General features: G+C 33.1%; 1 pseudogene; it reads left to right on the forward strand.

Moving 5' to 3' along the window:
- Nucleotides 1-21,166, forward strand: part of LOC132734039 (cyclin-dependent kinase 14-like) — an 87,417-nt pseudogene that overhangs the window by 28,177 nt on the left and 38,074 nt on the right.

Genomic DNA, 21,166 nt, shown 5'->3' on the forward strand with positions numbered 1-21,166 from the left:
TTAACATTGCTAGTTTGAAAACATTTGTGATTAAAAATGTTAAGACCAAACTTAAACATTCATTGAGCAATGAGAAATTTTTTTTTTTTAATTAATTAATCTCACTACCTGAACAGTCAAACTTATTCATGTAAGATGCTGTATGAAAACATGTTTTCAAATGATAGAAGAAAGTTTGCCTAAAAAGAAATAATTTTTATGCGATCAAATATTTAATTACATTGCTAATAATTTCAATTTGCAAAAATCGCAAATATTTCCTCGTCACAAAATTAACCACTTATACAGTATATTACACTTAAATACTGTATATGCTTATTGGTTAAAAAAAGATACAACATGATGAAATAATGTCACCAACAAAAGGCAACAATGTATATGATTTAACCTTACATACAATGGATGTTAAAAAGTAAAATGTCAGTGGAATCGAGCAATCTGATTGGATGAAAAAAAAAATGCATCAATGTTAAGGATGACATTCAAAAAAACATGTTTCATTATAGTTATATAACATGTCCGATTGAACTGCTCTGTCATGGTGTTTAACAGTGGATACCTGTATGAATGGCTGTTATGACTGTAAAAACATTAGACTGAGTTGGCCAGTCAGTCTGAACCTGAGAAGCAGTCTGAACCCAGAAGCAGTCTGAACCCAGAAGCAGTCTGAACCCAGAAGCAGTCTGAACCCAGAAGCAGTCTCATGCTGCATAATTATGTACATGTTGTATAATTAATCAAGAATTAACTAGATGAATATAAATTAACAGTTTATTAAACTTGCTAATCTGTATGAAGCTATACACGTCTCCCACACCTGTAAACAAATTCATGCAAAATAGTTGTAACATGAAAGAAACTATTTCACACTCATGCACCCTACACTGTTTGTATCTTCAATCATGATTTTCATGACCATGATTTTTCTTCAGACATTATGTCTTTTCAAGTGTTGCAATCTCATTTATTTTAAGATACTACATAAATACAATTTGCATTGAAGTTTTGTTGAAATTTAAGTTCAGTACACTGTATTTAATTTCATTTGAATTGTCTGTGATGAAGATGTTTTAAGTCTATTAATCTTAAAAAACCATTATGCATAAAAGTTGGTCTCTTGTACTCTCTACTGCCATTTGGTTAAGCCTTAGGTCACGAGAAGCTCTAAATCTACCTTTCCCAAATGTGGGTTAGATTAATTATCAGGTGACCAGGAAGTATATGGATACTTTTAGTAAAACCAGAAAATGGACATAATATACATTTTGGACATTTACAAAGCCAATATGTGATTTGACCAGTGCTTGAACCAAAAACAGGTTAACCTTGCAATGCACCAGTATAAGACTAGAGGCAGGCCAGCTTGGGCATACATACTGTCTGACCAGGCTCTATATTTTTGGCTGACCAACATTAAATTTTTCTCTTGTTGTCCCAACAATTGATAGTGGATGGTCCCAAAATTGTAAAAGGGACTGTCCATTCAAGAAATTCAGCTGGTAAATTTAAGTTAGATCCCACCAAAACCAAGATCGAAACTTATATATTTTCTCCTTTGTTTAATTATGATCTTATAATTAATAGTAGATAAAAAGTCAATGTCTAAAATGAGAGTGAAATTAAAATAAGGAAAGATGCTGAGAAAATTTTTCTTGACATTTCTAGGAAACAATTGTTTGATTATTTTCAGCACACCATGCAAAATCGCAGATTCGGTAATTTGAAGCATTTTTTCGGTTTATGTTTTTATCTATTTGCTATGGAAATTACTATAGGGAATCAATACAGTGGTTCTTTCCTCCAAGAAAATACAATGCTTGTTTGAATTATGAATTAATATGTCATTTATTATTGCAGTAGAATGGTTTCCTCTCTAGGAAATTGTAGACTTTATTTACATTTGCCTGGTCATTTCTATGATCATGATATTGAACTTTTTTTCATGAGTAACTTCTTTGTAAAATATCATTCAATTGAAGATTGCATTAATCCTGTAATTTTGTGATTATTGCAAAAATATTTATTGAAGGACAATCTCAAATCCTGGGGAATTTACTTAAACTTGTATAAATTAAAAGAGTTGCCAATTTAATAAAAAAGAGTTGCCAGTAACTTAAAGTTAATTAACCAAGTGCCAAGCCTGCTCTTAAAAGGTGCTGAGAGAAATTTCTGCATAATGAAACAGAAAGATAATCTTTCAAGTAGTCAATTGTTTTAAGTGTCTTATTTGTTTATATTTTCAGGTAAAGAGAAGGGGTCAGTAAGTAGAATAAAGAAACTCAAAAGAAGAATCTCAGCCAGTTTTGGACGACTTTGTAAGTTAAAATTATGAGAATTTCAAATGAACTTTTATTTTATGGACACTCAACCTGACCATTAGAACAGGGTGACAATTATGATGAATAGAATACATCCAGGGATACAAACAAACTTATAGTTAAAGCTTTGAAAATAAGAGCAACAGGTTGACTAATCTGTTGTGACGATAGTGCACTGTGAAGCTTTAACGGTAAAAGTTTCTTGTACTGGGGGGATAAGCCTGTTTGTAGTGGGGGGATAAGCTAATTGAAAAAACCCATATTTTGCTGGGTTCCAGATAACATCTATTGCCTTTAGTTTAATATTGCTAGTCCATGTGCCTGCAAGCCACTGGAGAAGCCTTGAAGCCTCTACACTGTTTGACTTATTAATTCATACTATGTATGTATGTAGTCTATGCTTAATAAGGGTCCATCCGCCCGTAAGAGCACAAAATGCAGCTTTTGCTGTCAAGTACGGACCCCGGACATGTCACCAGTCATGCCCTTAAAGAGTTAATTTTGAAGCACAAGGTGGTGATAATTTACCTTCATGCAATTTCTACAGAGTATTAGCCAAAGATATGAATTTTGAGCCAAAAGTAGGTCACTCTACGCGGTCAATGAGAACCTAAATGTACAGTAACCTGTGACGTTATGAAAGGGTAGCCCTGAAAAGGGCTGTTGGTGCCAGCAAAAGGCCTGCCATTCAAGCCGTTTAACCGTGCTAAGGGCTCACGCACCTAAGCACACCATCCTCGTCAACCCAAGCGCTTACTTTGTAGGGCCACTCCATATGGATGAATTGCTCTGAGGGCCAATTTACTTAATATGGACAAAAATCTTTTATCACTATAGAATTGAGTCAATAAAAAAAACAAAACAGTTATATTTATTCCAGAAAAAACTCAGTGAAAACCAGTATTAACTGTATTACAAGTATGAAAATCAGAATTGCGGCTTTTAATGAGATGTTATTGAGTGATGTCATTCTGAGTGATGTAATATTTCTTCATCTTGCAATTTTTTGAGTACAGGTAAATCGTATGATGTGGTTAGGTTAAACAATTAAAACTTTCCATCATGTATTACATTGATCAGTGTTTATAGAATTGTGATTAATGAATATTTATTCTGAAAAAAATTTCATGTTAAAATAGTAACTTTCACCATCACATATGTAAACCCCTTAAGAGAATAAAAATTTTCAGGTAAGTTATAATATTTAATTATATACAGTATTATAATTTCCGACAGATCTTAAGCTGCCTTAATTAATTGCCACTATTGTTTATTATATATTATCAACAAAGATAATACTATAGTGTTCACAGGAAATGACCAGATCAGACCACTTCAATTCTATCTTTCTTTTGTTTTGTTAATGGTCATATGTTGTATATTTCTAGTGGACATTAAAGGCCCATTATGCATCAGAAATGCTTCTTTTTTCATTTCTTAAAATTGAGCTTTGTTAATTATTAATGTGTACTTTTCTAGTATCCAAAAAGTTACCAAAACCATGTTTTCATTTGTTGCTTTTTGGCAAAATTTTAGTAAAGTTAATAGTGAATAAGTATTTTGTATTTAAATCAAAATACTAGTTTGTTTACATTGAATTTGCTACCTTTAAGACACATAACTTCATGTTCAGCGCTAACTTTCTTCAGTTGTTATAAACATCTAACATGTTCTGAATCCATTATTCAAACACAATTAAACAGTCATGCTTGACATTGCTAAAAAAAATTAAATAAATATTGATTTCTGAGGCATAATGTGCCTTTAAGTTGCTGTGATCAACTTACAACTCTGGTATAATGTCCAGATACTGAAGTACATGTACTAGAAAGTAGGATTTAATTATCCCATTTGTTATATGAGACTGGCTTTGATTACTCTATTGTTTATATTGGCCTGTGCTTAAAACGTAAACAAGGAACTGGGAAGTGGTCTGAGGAAATTCAAGTTTTGCCTACTTTATTTACCTACTTTATTCGCCTACTAAATATTTCTAACAGTGTTTTTGACCTCTTCCTTCAAGAGCAGTAACTCCATGGCATTGCTGTCTATCAGCTGCATTTTCTTGATTTACTTATCATAACAAATTGACAAATTTATTATGAGGAAATGCTTAGCTTAATCACTTGCTTCCTTGTGTAGTGTTTGCCAAGTAGGGATTGCTAATTTTGAAGGTCATGATCATTTAAATCTTGATGAATAAGATTGTCTTTAATTTTTTTTTCTGCTTTAGATATTTATATTGAAAGCTCCTGAAGACTAAAGACATCATGGTTCATAACAGTAGTCATTTTGAGACAATTTAAAGATACTCAGTTTATAATTTGGCAATAACAGTATAAATATGCTGGCAGTGGCCTTAAATAAATGACTGAATTGTTAAGGTTGTTGACTCCTCCCTCACTTATAATACTGTGGGTTTGAATCCAATACCATAAGAATATGAAATTTTTACATACATGTAAAATTTAAGTTATAATTTACTAATCTTTATATTAATTGGATGTCGGATTATACTTTATATAATGTTGAAATTATTGCGCACTCTGGATCTTCTACCATAATAATTCAAGCTTTAAAATTAAATAAAAAAAAAGGGAAAGTTGCAACATGCCAGGTTAAATAGGTATGACTTTGCACCCAACCAGAGAAAGAAAAAAAAACATAACTTAAAGAAATAATTAAATTTAAACTGAAATGTTCATTTTTATCAATTTCATCATATAAAATAATATGTGGTGTCTGATTATTAATGTTTGATCCAGGGATGTCATTTAAGGAGGCTAAAATAACTGTCTTAAAATCATAAATTATAAATGTATTTTGGGCGGTCTTAATATAAATATTGTAAACACTCTTTGTGAGTATTTGATAAATCCAAAAATGACTACCTCAAATTCAAAACAGATTTTTTTCGCGCGTCACTGACACATTGTCAGAAATTTTTTATCAACAAATCTGGACTAAATATATCAAACATTTAATTTGAATCAACAATTGTCAGTCACCTCTGATTTTGAAAGTTAAGTGCATATTTTAGCAGCAGAAGATACAAATAGCCGTGTCATGACAAAACCAACATAATGGGTTTGCGACCAGCATGGATCCAGACCAGCCTGCGCAGTTTCTATACTGGTTATAGAGTTTGTAAGCGAACATCATGGATCCTGATCAGACTGCGCGGATGCGCAGGATGGTCTGGATCCATGCTGGTCGCAAACCCATTTTGTTGGTTTTGTCGTGCCACTGCTCAAAATTTAATAGCCTTCACCAAGTTGGTGTCAATTTATATCAATAGAATTAATGTGAAACTTATTAAATACTCTTACGTCATACGAAACTTTCTATCAATGTACTCAGTCTGCCTTGAATGACAAGTTTTCCTTTTATCTTTTTAACATTAAGATAATTATCTTGTGTAACTTGTTTTATCAATTGCAACACTGCCTTAAATATTCTTAATACTTGATTAGAGTTACAGTACTTTGGTGTCGATTTAGATGTCACTAATATCTTGAATAAACCTCAACTTAATTTAGTTGTATTGAAAATAAACTTTTTTAGTTTTTGTGGTTGTGTTTTGTCGGTTTCGGTAAAACATAATTTGTTTTACTTGTGGTTGACAAAAGTTTGGATTATGTCATAAATTTTAAAGTAATTGCTGTTATTCGATCTGTTTTTGCACTTTTACCTCATAATGTAAAATGGAGCAGAAAGTCGTCGAATTTTACAAAGATTGAATTTTGGTACAGATGTTACCATAATTTGTGTACTTGATGCATGATAATAAGTTATAATCATGAAGAAATTAAAGGAACTCCACGAAGGTCCAAAAGGCTTAACACATAAATTTTTGTGAAATATATAAACTGTTGTTTTTTTTGTCATCTGCTACTAATTACTTTGTTTACCAGTATTATCTTCCTGAAATCAAGATGGCTGCGCCCGTGGTACATTCTGAATGCTTTGGACTTCTTGTTGAAGTTTAATAACATCATGTCTCAACAAACATATAATTGAGCCGCGTCATGACAAAACCAACATAATGCGTTTGTGACCAGCATGGATCCAGACCTGGGCCTGCGCAATTCTACGCAGTCTGATCAGGATCCATGCTGTTCGCTTCAACAATCCCTATTACAAGTAGAGAAACTGAAAGCAAAAAAACCTTCGTGTTGTCTCTTTAAAGCCATGACAGCCATTTGGGCATAAATGTCACATTTCCCTGCTGACTTACATGCAGTCAATTCCCAAGACTTGTCTTTTCATAAAAATCGAAGAAAAGGAAACTCAAGGTTAAACACAAAGCAATGAAGATAAGTATTACACTTATTGAATTAGTTACAAATAAATGTCAGACCGTTTCTTATACATTTAATCTTCAAGAAAAAATGGAAGTTCTTTGCATGCATTACAAATAGATTAAACAGAACTTAGAACTAAATGAAGGGTAAAACACAAAAAAAGAAGAATGATGTTTTTTGAAGAAACTGGTTATCTAAATTAAAGATTCAAGGAAGGATTGACAAGATTTTGTGGGGTTTTTTTTGCTCAAATTATTAATCAAAAGAATCTGTGGTGTGTTTCTCTAGATTATTATAAGTTTGGAACGCTACTTTATTTAAGCCAGATGCATTATTCATCCACGTAAATTATAATCCCAAATGAATCAAATGATGAGAATAAATTTCTAGGATACACATAAATGAACACTTTGGAATTTAAGTTTGATGTTGTTGTCTTCAAATATAAAATTTTTGAAGGTTTTTATGATGATCACGTTTTATATCCACTTTTCATCAAATTTGATGAAGACATTATTTTTCATTCATCTTAGGTATTTTTGACAACATTACAGTTTCATTAGAACAGAATTAATTGGTTAAAATAATTGACATCATAAATCAAAGAACAGAATGATAACTAATACCTGCACTCCAGTTAAGGCACTTAGAGCATGCATATGGGTATACAATAATATTTAACTCTGACACTTAGAAGTCTTTTTCAATAGAAAGGTCTCCAGACTGATAATACAATGGTCATACATAATATTTATATCTGTATTTTTTGTCAAGAGTACATTATAACTTGGAATCTGTCATAGACTTTTACTGATCAGACTTAATTATGATGGTATTTTGAATATTCAAAAACTTTCTCTAATACACACAGAGAATTTCTAAAGACAGCTCTTACAATTACAGTAAAGAAGGGAAACCTGGGAAGATGGATGTTAATATACCAAATTGACTGTAACCGTTGAGCTCATGCAGGTGATTTTCATACAAAATCCTGAGGCTTTCAGGTTAATGTCAAGTTGAATAACACATTCTGAGGTGTGTTATACCTCTGTTTATAATTAAAACATCTACAGCCATTATAAGAAGTTGTTTTTGTACTGAATTTAAACATCAATAACAATTACGTCCTGTGAAATTTGATGCCATCAACTGAACTGAGTAGTAACTTATAAGGAAGCAATTATTCTGCAAAAGCAATAAACTACAAAATGTATTAGCATAAACATTATGAAAGTAACATTATTTAGAATGTTCTGAGTTTTAAAATTAAATGCCACCAATATCTTAGTTTATAGAGTCATTTAATTTAGTCCTCAGAGATTCCTTACAAAAGCTAACCAAACCACAACAGGCAAAATCGTATTACCAGTAGTTAAAATTATAATATTATACCAGTAGTATAAGTGCAATATTATAATATAAAGCAGAGAGAACAAGCCTACTGAAAAATTGACTGGGAATCCCACTGGGATGAGTGTGGGATCCCAGTGGAATTTCAATTGGGATCCCACCCTTATCCCAGTGGGATCTGACCAAATTTCCCAGTGGGATCCAACCCTCAACCCAGTGGGATCCCAGTACTATCACAGTGGGACCCCAGTGGGATCCCAATACTATCCCAGTGGGATTCTGACCAAATTTCCCATTGGGATCCTACCCTCATCCCAGTGGGATCCCAACACTATCCCAGTGGGATCCTGACCAAATTTCCCAGTGGGATCCCAACACTATCCTAGTGGGATACATGTCCAAGTAAAGCACAGATATACAGAAAAGAATAAACTGCAAAACTGATTTGGGGATCAACATCTCTTTCTACCTATTTATGTAAGATTGTTGAGAAAGCTTTTGTCACCTTACATTAATTTACTCTTGATGATGCATCCTGGGGTTCTGACCCGTATCACCTGTCATATATATTATGACAGTTTTAGTGATTGTCGAAGCCCAGCCAAATTTCAAAGCTGACTGCTCGAATCTGGAAGAAAAGATTGGCCACCTAGTTGATTTGGATGAAGTTGTTCCATGTGTCTAACTTTGCCTATGTATTCAAGTGAAAGCAACCGCCACAGAAAATTCAAATGACAGAATTTTATCATTGCCACAATTTGTCTGGCAAGTAGTCAGCATAAAATATCAGCATTTATTTCATTATATGACTGATACTGGATAGCAGCACCGTTCCCAACAGAAAATAGACAATTTCCCAATTCTTGACTGATAAATTCCCAAAATATCACTGAAATTTCTTCAAAAATCAGCAAATTTAAAGGTAAAAAAAAACAGTAGTGCACATGCTTTCATATTGATAAGTGATAGACGATATAACCAAGTATAACCACATGGGTGATTATTCGTACCCAGTTCATTTCGTACTTTTAGTGTTTCACACCTAAACATTATCTGTACAATTGTTATCAATTTTTTTCAACCTCCAGTAGCAAAAAAAAAAATCATTAAAGTTAATAATATATGGTTTTAAAGTGTATATTATGCATAATTTTCTTATCTCCCTGGATAAAAGAAATTTCCAATGAATATTTTGCAAATGCACCTATTTCCGGATAATCAAAATTTCGGACATTATCAACTATGACAGAGATTCTTGGACCATGTACATATTTTAGGACCAGAATAATCAAATGATTTCCTTTAACCTTATAGGAGGGACAATTCATGAACCCTGTGTGATTCTTAAGAAGCTCATCAATTTCTGATGTTAATCTAATTGAATAAGGATGGGATCCCACTGGGAAATCTAAGTGGGATTAATATGCCATTTTCACTGGGATCCCGGTCAGCCAGACCCCCCCCCCCCCCCCCCCCCCCCCCCCCCCCGTACCATTATCCCACCGGGATTAATTTACATCCCGCTTAAATGATGATATCCCACTGGGATTTGATCATCCCACCGGGATCCCAGTGGGATCCAGTTTGATTTTCTGTAGGGAAGGTTATGAATAAAGCTTTAGATAAAGCTGTAAGTGGCAACAGAATAAAAAAAAAGTTAGTATAAAGCACTGGCTACTAGATAAGCATGCTGTGGCAACAAGATAAGTATAAACAGATGCAAACAGAAAACTAAAAAAGTAAATGCAACAAGACTTTAATAAATATGTGGAGCATAAGGCAACATTATCAGAGGTCAAAGAAAACTAAAAAAGTAAATGCAACAAGACTTTAATAAATATGTGGAGCATAAGGCAACATTATCAGAGGTCAAAGAAAACTAAAAAAGTAAATGCAACAAGACTTTAATAAATATGTGGAGCATGGAGCATAAGGCAACATTATCAGAGGTCAAAGAAGTGGCAACAAGATTTGAATTAAGCTATGACAACAAGATTCAGGGTAAGACAATGACTATTTAAATAATGCTGTACGTGGCAACAAGGTGAAGAAACCGGCTGTGGCAGCAACCTTTAGGGGGCGTGAGGGATGTTGCACTTATTCATTATCCCTCATGTACATGAGACTCAATCAAACCGAGTTTCCAATCTTATATAATTTTGTTGTGATTAATGCTTCCGAGGGATCACTTTGTTTCCAGATTTTTATACTTCACAACAGCAGGTGTCAAGTGCCGTGTGGCAGCTGTAATAAGTTGCCCTGTACTTCACTTCAGTGTTGTTATATTTTTCTGGTCCTTCGGGATCATTGATGCCAGCACTATTAAGTGTTGAGAATTGAGTACCGCTCAAGCCGGTGCTAGGGGGCTTGAGGGATGTTGCACTTATTCATTATCCCACATGTACAGACTCAATCAAACCGAGTCTGCAATTCTTATATAATTTTGTTGTGATTTATGCTTCCGAGGGATCACTTTGTTTCCAGATTTTTATATAAAGTACACAGGCAAAAAGATTGGAAAGCTGTTGCAACAAGATAAGTATATTTTACTATGATAAAGCAGATTATCATGCAACAAGGTTGGTAAAAAAAAATTGGCAATACAAAGAGGTGAAACATTAATTAGCATGCCAACTATAAAATGTTTTAGCATAAGATGCTGATTTTATGTTTAACCTAACACAAAATGGTATTTGTACTGATTTAAAACAGTGTTAAAATTCCCTGCCTGGCAAGACTGTGTAAAGAGAAAATGACTATCTTCTAAAGTATCTTAAATGGGATTTTAATTGGTTCATTATGTCTAACACATGTTTGTATCATGTAAAGAATAGTTTTGTTGTTGAATAGCCTGGGTCAAATTGTATGTTTTAAGTTGTCCATGTGTTATCATGATTTACAAGATAAACCTTTTTTTGTTCAGTTACAATGTCAGCTCTTGTCTTATATATTTTACAGGCTTCTACAAAGTGTTAGTTGGTCTGTGACAAGATATTTGTGTATGTTGTTCTATTTTCTGTTTTATCATTTTATGGCTAGACTCCTTATTAATAAACTCATTTGAAAAATCTGTTGCAAAGTTTAAGTTGGTTCATTTAGGATATAATGTCAATATTTGATGCTCCTTTAATTTTTTGTATGTAATATAAGAAAGAGAAAAATGTGTTTTGAGCTTAGGGTCTGGCAGTCCTCTATATGATATGTCCAACTCTTTCTTTAAAACCCTGCCAGATGGGGGATGAGGGGGGATGAATATAGGGTTAACGCACGTTTTTCCGTGTTATAACGTCTGCAGAGTCCCGAGGAACGGTTGGTGCCCGAGCCCTGTAGGGCGAGGGCTCCAACAGTTCCGAGGGACTCTGCAGACTTTATAACACGAAATAAACGTGCGTTGACGCTATTATAGCATTAAATTTTCAAACAGATTCGTGATGTATAGTTTATACAAAACACAATTACATAAAATTCTTGTGCTTGGACGGTATTTATCCAATTCTATGTTTTACGTATGCGTTTCATTTTTCCAGGGCCAACAACTTGGAAAAGTCTCGGAACCGAACGAAATTTTGAATTTAATTGATTTAACAAAGCTTGGCCTTTGGAGATTTATTATCTCAAGAAAAAAACGTTACATTACTCTACCCTCTACCCAAGACAAAACATGACCCTCAGAAATTCTTAGAATGATTTCAGATTGACGGAAGAAAAAAGATCAGTGACATCAGAATCGTTTTTTTTTTTTCAGGCAAACAAGTTTATAAAAAAAATCAGGCACTAAGCATTATTCTCTCAAAGAAATATAAAGAGCATTTATCATCATTAACATAAATAAAAAATATTTTCTCATATTAATTTTGTGTTATCTAGTTTTGTAAGTTAATCGGAGTGTTAAACTGAATGACAGGTAGATTCTACTCACTACTGTATTTGTTTACATTGACAACTGGCCGTTTCTTAGAAAGGGCGACAACCAAGATTAGCACCGATGTCTATACGCCGTTTTTCTGGCATAGTTACTTGAATATGCGACTGAGGCCCTCGAATCAATAGATCTAAATTTCTATATAACAAGAGAGCATGACTCTTCGGCAAAGAGGCCAAATCGTCATTTTTAGCTCGACTTTTTTTTTTGAAAAAAAAATAGAGGTATTGCTACAGTCAGGTCGGCGTTGCCGTTGCCGTTGCCGTCCGAAAACTTGTACCTGGATCATAACTTTTTTATTTCTTTGTGTATTGTCTTCATACTTGGCCACAACAACCCTTGGGACAAGACCTTTCAGTAGACCACACTAACCTTGACCTTCATCCATAAATGACCTTGACCTTCAAGGTTAAAAGTCCAATTTTTGCTTGTTCATGCTGTTATTGGCTGTAACTTTGTTATTTTGAATGGATTGTCTTCAAACTTGAACATAATAATCTTTAAGGATATCCCTTAAAAATAACCAGCCAGACCTTGACCTTCACTCATAAATGACCTTGACTTTGAAGGTCAAATTATTGAAATTTTCATTTTTTTTGGCTTTTATTGGCTGTAAGTTTGTTATTTTTGAATGGATTGTCCTGAAACTTGAACATAATAATCTTCAAAGATTACTGTTAAAGATATACTGAAAGACCTTGACCTTCACACATTAATGACATTGTGTCTTTGAAGGTCAAATTATTGAAATTTTCATTGTTTTGGCGGACTGACTGTAACTTTGCTATTATTGAAGGGATCAACTTCATATTATAAGAGAACATTCTTAAGGACCAGACCTTGTTGTTTATCAAACCCAACTTTGCTTGGGCTCTTAAATGACCTTGACCTTGAAGGTTAAATTACTGAATTTTCTCAGATTTGTGCATTAAATGACCATATTTAAATATTTATTGGTGTGTGTGTGTCATATATATATATATTTACAACAACAACAACAATAACTAAAATTGTGTCATTGTTTCTATTTATAGAATTGCGTCATTGTTTCTATTTATAGAATTGCGTCATTGTTTCTATTTACAGAAATTGGGTCATTGTTTTCTTTTATAGAAATGCGTCATTGTTTCTATTTTTAGAGATTGCATCATTTTTTCTATTTTTAGAAATTGCGTCATAATTTCTATTTTTAGAAATTGCATCATTTTTTCTATTTTTAGATATTGCGTCATAATTTCTATTTTTAGTATTTTTAGAGATTGCATCATTTTTTCTATTTTTAGAAATTGTGTCATAATTTCTATTTTTTAGAAATTGCGTCATTGTTGCTATTTAGAGAAATTGCGTCATTGTTTCTAATTTTAAAGATTGTGTCATTTTTTTCTATTTTTAGAAATTGTGTCATAATTTCTATTTTTAGAAATTGCGTCATTGGTGCTATTTTTAGATATTTGCGTCATTTTTTCTATTTTTAGAAATTGCGTCATAATTTCTATTTTTAGTATTTTTAGTGATTGCATCATTTTTTCTATTTTTAGAAACTGCATCATTGGTGCTATTTTTAGAAATTTGCGTCATTGTTTGCTATTTTTTAGAAAATGCGTCATTGTTTCTAATTTAAGAGATTGTGTCATTTTTTCTATTTTTAGAAATTGCGTCATAATTTCCATTTTTAGAAATTGCGTCATAATTTCTATTTTTAGAAATTGCGTCATTTTTTCTATTATAAGAAATTGCGTCTATTTTTTCTATTTTTAGAAATTGCGTCATAATTTCTATTATTTTTAGAAATTGCGTCATTTTTTCTATTTTTAGAAATTGCGTCATAATTTCTATTTTTAGAAATTGCATCATTGGTGCTATTTTTAGAAATTGTATCATTGTTGCTATATTTTTAGAAAATGTGTCATTGTTTCTAAATTTAGAGATTGTGTCATTTTTTCTATATTTAGAAATTGCGTAATAATTTCTATTTTTAGAAATTGCGTCATAATTTCTATTTTTAGAAATTGCGTCATTGGTGCTATTTTTTAGAAATTGCGTCATTTTTTCTATTTTTAGAAAATTGCGTCATAATTTTTATTTTTAGAAATTGCGTCATAATTTCTATTTTTAGAAATTGCGTCATTGGTGCTATTTTTAAAATTTTTGCGTCATTTTTTCTACTTTTAGAAATTGCGTCATAATTTCTATTTTTAGATATTGCGTCATAATTTCTATTTTTAGTATTTTTAGAAATTGCGTCATTTTTTTTTTCTTTTTTTAGAAATGCTTCCTTTTTTCTATTTTTAGAAATTGTGTCAATTTTTCTATTTTTTGAAAATTGCATCATTGTTGCTATTTTTAGAAATTGCATCACTTTTTTATTTTTAGAAATTATGTCATTTTTTGTATTTTTTAGAAATTGCGTCATTTTTTCTATATTGAGAATTGCGTCATGTTGCTATTTTTAAGAAATTGCGTACTGTTGCTATTTTTAGAAATATGCTTAATGTTTCTATTCATATATATACAAAATATATAAAGAAAACTAATGTGACAAGACAGACCAACTAAATTTATATAAAGGAAACGTTAATATATGTACAAACCTTTCTATGTTTGCGTTTAGAAAAAGTAAAAAGTCGAGCGTTGCCCCCGCCCGGCGGTGGCTCTTGTTTGTTTGTTTGTTTACTTGGCCCTGTATGTATTGCGCATAGGTGAAACCGGGCTATAACAAGAGCGCGTGACTATGTTAACGCATGGTTTTGGCCCCGTTATAACATGGGCAAAAGAGGGGAAAATAGCCGATTTTATGCTATAATTCTCATTATAGGCTTATTTATACTTGGGGATCATAATACGCCACTTTTCATGGAATGTCACAAGAGTGTCACAGTGAGGGTTCCATTATACTCACCGTACCAACAGTGATCGCAGTTCTGCGGAAGTTTCTAAATTAAAAATTTCACCATTTTCATGTTAAAATGATGAATTATGCTTAAGCAGGTGCTAGGGGGCGTAGATGGTAACTTTTGCATTCCAGTGCTCATAATCCATGATGGGATTTAAATTTTGTCATTTGGGTGTTTTTAGGGGGTCTGTTTTTCTCTATTTTATGATTTCATTAGGATGATGCTCCTTGGACTTTTTATTTAAGACTACATAAGAATGTAATTTTGTTTTTGTTAGAGGTGTCCAGGGTCAGTTAGGTCAGTGTTGGCTTTCAGGGTGGGGAAGGGGGTGATTTAATTGATGATATTGGGGGTCTGATACCTTAGGCTTTTTTAAAGCTCATATGTTGTATATTTGATACAGATAAATATTATTGTTATTCATTGAGTGTCTTGTCTTGAGATGTCTATTGAGATGTTAGACAAGATGAACGTTTGACCAGATTAATAGTCTAGATAATATCTTTACCAGAAGTGTTGTCAAATTTCCAAATATTGGACCACCTCTTGATAATAAACAAAAACCTTTATTATACACTCAATAAGATTTATTCCATTCCCCTTTGATGTAAAACATTGATTGTCAATAAAAGCAAATACTGCAGTCTCAAAGAGACTGTATTATCTGAACATTTAATCAAGTTGATCAGTATGAATATTATTATATGTTGGTCTTGGAATAAAATGTTGGTCTTGGATATATAAATTTATACCCTGCCTTTCATATAGATAAAGTTCTGAAACAAAAAAATGCCTTTGATATTCATACAAGATGATAATGCTGATTTGTGCAAATTTTGAAAATGACCTTGCAAGTTTGTTAAAACTAATTAATCATTTTTTGAAGGTTTGTTGGAAATATCAAGGACACAGTAAATTTGTATTTGTTGGAAATGTCATTTAATGAGGACACAGTAAAATTATATTTGTAAGAAATGTCAAGGACACAGTTAATTTGCTTTCATTGAAATGTGAAGGACACAGTAAATTTTCAGTTGTTGGAAATGTCAAGGACACAGTAAATTTTCAGTTGCTGGAAATGTCAAGGACACAGTAAATTTGTATTTGTTGGAAATGTCAAGGTGCAGTAAAATTATTTTTGTTGGAAATGTCAAGGACACAGTTAATTTGTATAAATTTTGTTAGAAATGTCAAAGACACAGTAAATTTGTATCTGTTAGAAATGTCAAGGACACGGTTAATTTGTATTTGTGGGAAATGTCAAGGACACAGTAAATTTGTATCTGTTAGAAATGTCAAGGTCACAGTTTATTTGCATTCATTGGAAATGTCAAGGACACAGTAAATTTGTATTTGTGGGAAATGTCAAGGACACAGTAAATTTGTATCTGTTAGAAATGTCAAGGTCACAGTTTATTTGCATTCATTGGAAATGTCAAGGAAACAGTAAATTTGTATTTGTGGGAAATGTCAAGGACACAGTTATTTTGCATTCATTGAAAATGTCAATAGCACAGTAAATTTGTATTTCAGAAATTTTATAGAAAATGTCATGGCCATAATTATTGAAGGAATATATACAAAATTAGTAAATTCTAATTTCAACAGTTTGAAACATCAAGGACACTTGTCATTTATATAAGATGTCAAGGACACATTGTAAATTTGTCATAAATTTGATTGGAAATGTTGTGGAATTTTGTAAATTTGGTTTTGAAATTCAGATGGCAACAAACTTGACAGAGTAAAATGACTGTTAAAATATTATAGTAATGAGACAGTTAAAATGTTCTTGGAAATGTGGCAACAGACTGAATGCTTGATTGTTTAATAAACTGTGACTAATGATGCAATAAAACTGTTCTTAGAAATGTTGACTACCCACTAAATGTGTTTTCAGAAAAGTCATTTGGAATTAATTATCATATAAGACAATTTGAGTTTCCAAGGTTACACTTTCATTTCCACCAGAAAAAAACTTAAATGTTTTACATAATTGATGTTACTAAAAATAGCTGCTTTGACGGGACAAATTTAAAACTTTTAAACTTCAAAAGAATAGAGAGATTGATTAAGCTTTTGGAGTCATGCATACTTTTTCAGACTCATACTTAATAGACCTAATTGAAAGTCAAAGATTTACTTTCATAAAAATATTTGCATGCACTTGCCTTGATATCAGATAAATAAAGTTTACACAGTCAAAAAACCTACTAATCTGTTGATGTTGCCCAATCTTTATTTGATTTGACAAAAATTCCAAATGTTTGTGATAGTGGTGTCTTGCCATCAATAACCGAGTCTCGCCTTCATTAAGTCAGTGTTGACTTCTTATTGTACCCTTGCCACCCAGTGGGAACCCCATACCTTTGTTTCCAAATGTTTTCGTAATTTATTTCCATTTGAACATGCTACAGTGTTGAAAGACAGTTGATAACATTTGGCACTGGTTTAAGGTAGTTGGATATCCCTTGATAGAAAAGTTTAACAGTCACTCACTCAAGGAGTTAATTAATATAGGAATAAGACAAAAACATCATGCATGCTTGCCAACCTGTATAAAAACAATGTTGGTGGGGTTTTATGTTGCACCAACACAGTGTAGTTCATATAGCAACTTTCAAATTTTACTGACTGAGGATGACCTCAGGTGGCCCTCTGTGCATTATTTCAGGGGGGGGGGGGGGGGGTAGTCCACCTCATCTGCAAGAAATTTTTGGACATGTGACAAGCTAAAAGTAGCCTCAGGTCAATCTTAGGGTAACTAGTAACCCGACGCTGAAAAGCCTTTTACTCTATCCCAATTCATTGAGAAGTTGCAGCACTTTGAAATCTGAGTTTTGATGGATTGCAAATAAGTGATTTTGGGCAATTTTGAGACATCCCCCATTGCCATGATAACAGGAAATTTACGATTGAGTAGCTGTTATAGAGACTATGGTTAAGTCAACATTTGTGCCAAATTTCATCAGTATTGAAGCATTTTTGATAGTTTCATAGCAGTTTGAACTTGTAACAGGAGGCTTTTCGATGAGCCATTTTTCACAATGTGGGGTAATAGGTTATATGGAACTATTGATTTAAACCCATAAGCTAGCTCTTGCTTGCATAGCTGAAACCTACATCGGTGAAAGGCAATTTGTTAAAAGTCTACAGCATAAACCACTCTGCCTGGGACAACCCTTCACTTCTATAAAATATTGTGAGCAGCTATCACATACTGAACTTTTTGTTGGTGAGCATTGACACAACAACACTTGGTTAACTCGTGTTGTGTTCAACCTCATACCCATCTAGAACCATTTTAAAAAATTGCTAAGAAAGGAAGAAAAGGCTATAAAAAACCTTTTCGACAATTTTTAAAACCCTGATCTTTACATTCTGCTTATATTTTTTAAATTTAAAAATTTCAAGACCGTAAATCAAACTGTATTCCCCCAAAATTCTTAAAAAATACAGTGTTTTACTTATGAAAATTTAAAGAAAAAAAATTGCCTGTTATATATACAATTAAGAAGGGCTATTTTTTGAAAATCTTAGTGATTTCATTGGTTGGAAAATGATGTTGAAACACTTTGTCATCATAATTCATGTGTGTCTCAAATAACTGTGCTATAGCATAGATTGATCTTTTTTACTCTTAGGTTATATATTATAACTTACAGGGTTTCCGGTAACCTTAAAAACTTGAAAATTTTCTGGCATAACTGCATAAATATGTTTCTCTTCAAAATATTATAAGAGCTTATTTTCACATGAGGAAATCTCATTACAATTTAGAATACCATGAGGATGCTTAAAATAAGAGAATTTGTGAAATTTAGGATTTTGTCATTAGAAAAGTGAATAAAAACACTTTAAGGATTAACAGATGATACTTGATTATTAGGATTTTGTAAGTACAACTTTTGTCAAAATCTCATTGGATTAGATAAAATTTTATATTAATAAGTACCGTAAATCTAGAGTTATCTCTTCCTGTTCTAAGGGCTACACAGCAGCTGTTGATGTAGTGTCAGGTTTTAAGTTGTCTTCCCTGCTCTGTATATAAACTGCCAACCAGTTTCTTCTATCAGTTGATCACAAGCCTGTTGTTATTACTGGATATAATTGTCTGAGAGCTTTAAACACTGCAATAAACAAGTATTTTTTTGTATAATGGAAATCATTATGTTGTTGTGAGAAATTTTGTCGAGTAATACAGGCTAAGGTAATACATCCATTATAATTTGAGATTTTCAAAGATCACTGACATATTAGGGAGCTAAATTCACTGACATATTGAAGGAGCTAAATTCACTGACGTGAGGGCGCTAAATTCACTGACATAAGGGAGCTAAATTCACCAACATAAAGGAGCTAAATTCACTGACGTAAGGGAGCTAAATTCACTGACATAAGGGAGCTAAATTCACCGACATAAGGGAGCTAAATTCACTGACATATTGAAGGAGCTAAATTCACTGACGTAAGGGAGCTAAATTCACTGACATAAGGGAGCTAAATTCACCGACATAAGGGAGCTAAATTCACTGACATAAGAGGGCTAAATTCACTGACGTAAGGGCGCTAAATTCACTGACATAAGGGAGCTAAATTAATCGACATAAGAGGGCTAAATCCACTGACGTAAGGGAGCTTAATTCACCGACATAAGGGAGCTTAATTCACCGACATAAGGGAGCTTAATTCACCGACATAAGGGAGCTAAATTCACTGACATAAGAGGGCTTAAAATCCACTGAAATAAAAAAGCTAAATTCACTGACGTAAGGGAGCTAAATTCACCGACATAAAGGAGCTAAATTCAATGAAATAAAAAAGCTAAATTCACTGACGTAAGGGAGCTAAATTCACCGACATAAAGGAGCTAAATTCACTGAAATAAAAAAGCTAAATTCACTGACGTAAGGGAGCTAAATTCACTGACATAAGGGACATAAATTCACTGACATAAGGGAACTAAATTCATTGATGTAAAGGAGCTAAATTCACTGACGTAAAGGAGCTAAATTCACTGACATAAAGGAGCTAAATTCACTGACACAATGGACCTAAATTCACCGACATAAGGGAGTTAAATTCACCGATGTAAGGGAGCTAAATTCACTGACATAAGGAACATAAATTCAGTAATGTAAGGGACATAATGTACTGACGTTAGGGACATAAATTCACTGAAGTAAGGGAGCTAAATTTACTGACGTAAGGGAGCTAAATTCACTGACGGAAGGGACATAAATTCACTAACATAAGGGAGCTTAATTCACTGACATAACGGACATAAATTCATTGACGTAAGGGGAACAAATTTTTCTACCATCACTGACGTTAGGTAGCTAATTTGACTGACAAATCTCTGTCGTAAGGGAGCTTAATTGACTGACAAATCACTGTCGTAAGGGAGCTTCATTGACTGACAAATCACTGACATAAGGGAGCTAAATTCACTGACAAATCACTGATGTCAGGGAGCTAAATTCACTGACGAAGAAGTTTAGATCATTGACAATAATTTAAGAACACTGACAAGGTTGTTTAAATCACTGACAATGTAGCTTAGATCACTGACAAGGTAGCTTAGATCACTGACAAGGTAGCTTAGATCACTGACAAGGTAGCTTAGATCACTGACAAGGAAGCAAAGACCATTGACAAGGTAGCTTAGATCACTGACAAGGTAGCTTAGATCACTGACAAGGAAGCAAAGACCATTGACAAGGTAGCTTAGATCACTGTCAAGGTAGCTTAGATCACTGACAAGGAAGCAAAGACCATTGACAAGGTAGCTTAGATCACTGACAAGGTAGCTAAAATAGATCGGTGACAATTTAATATAAGCCCCCCTATGACACTGCATGCTTGATGACTGGAGAGACCGCCTCCGTGGTCAAGGGGTTAGAGTCGATGACTTCTTAAATCCAGTTACCTCTCTGGCGTGGGTTCGATCCCCGGGAGATGCTTTGGTAGTTTAGCGCGGAGGAAGGTAGTCTAGTACTGGTGTAACTCTCCAGGAACGATGGTTAGGAAACTACCCGCCTATATGACTGAAATACTGTTGAAAAAAGGCGTGAAATGAAGCAAACAAACAAACAAATGATGACTGGAGCACCTTAAACTTGATGGTTAACAATTTCATTTAATACGAGAATGGCAAATTCTCTTGAAATTTTTTTTCCGGAAAAAAGTAATTATTTGAGATAAAAGAGGGGTTATTAAACGTAACTTGTGTTTTCATATGGATTAATTGTGGTTGAGAAAGCCAGAGATTATTAATTTGTACGATTTAATCAAGCATATTAATTACGTTTTGGAAAAAAATTTGGTTCCAGTTACGATGTAATGATTCTCGGATGTTATTATGATATTTGTAACATT

This window comes from Ruditapes philippinarum, unplaced genomic scaffold (genome assembly GCF_026571515.1).
Source record: "Ruditapes philippinarum isolate M1 unplaced genomic scaffold, ASM2657151v2 ctg3116_1_1_1_1, whole genome shotgun sequence".
Classification (NCBI taxonomy): domain Eukaryota; kingdom Metazoa; phylum Mollusca; class Bivalvia; order Venerida; family Veneridae; genus Ruditapes; species Ruditapes philippinarum.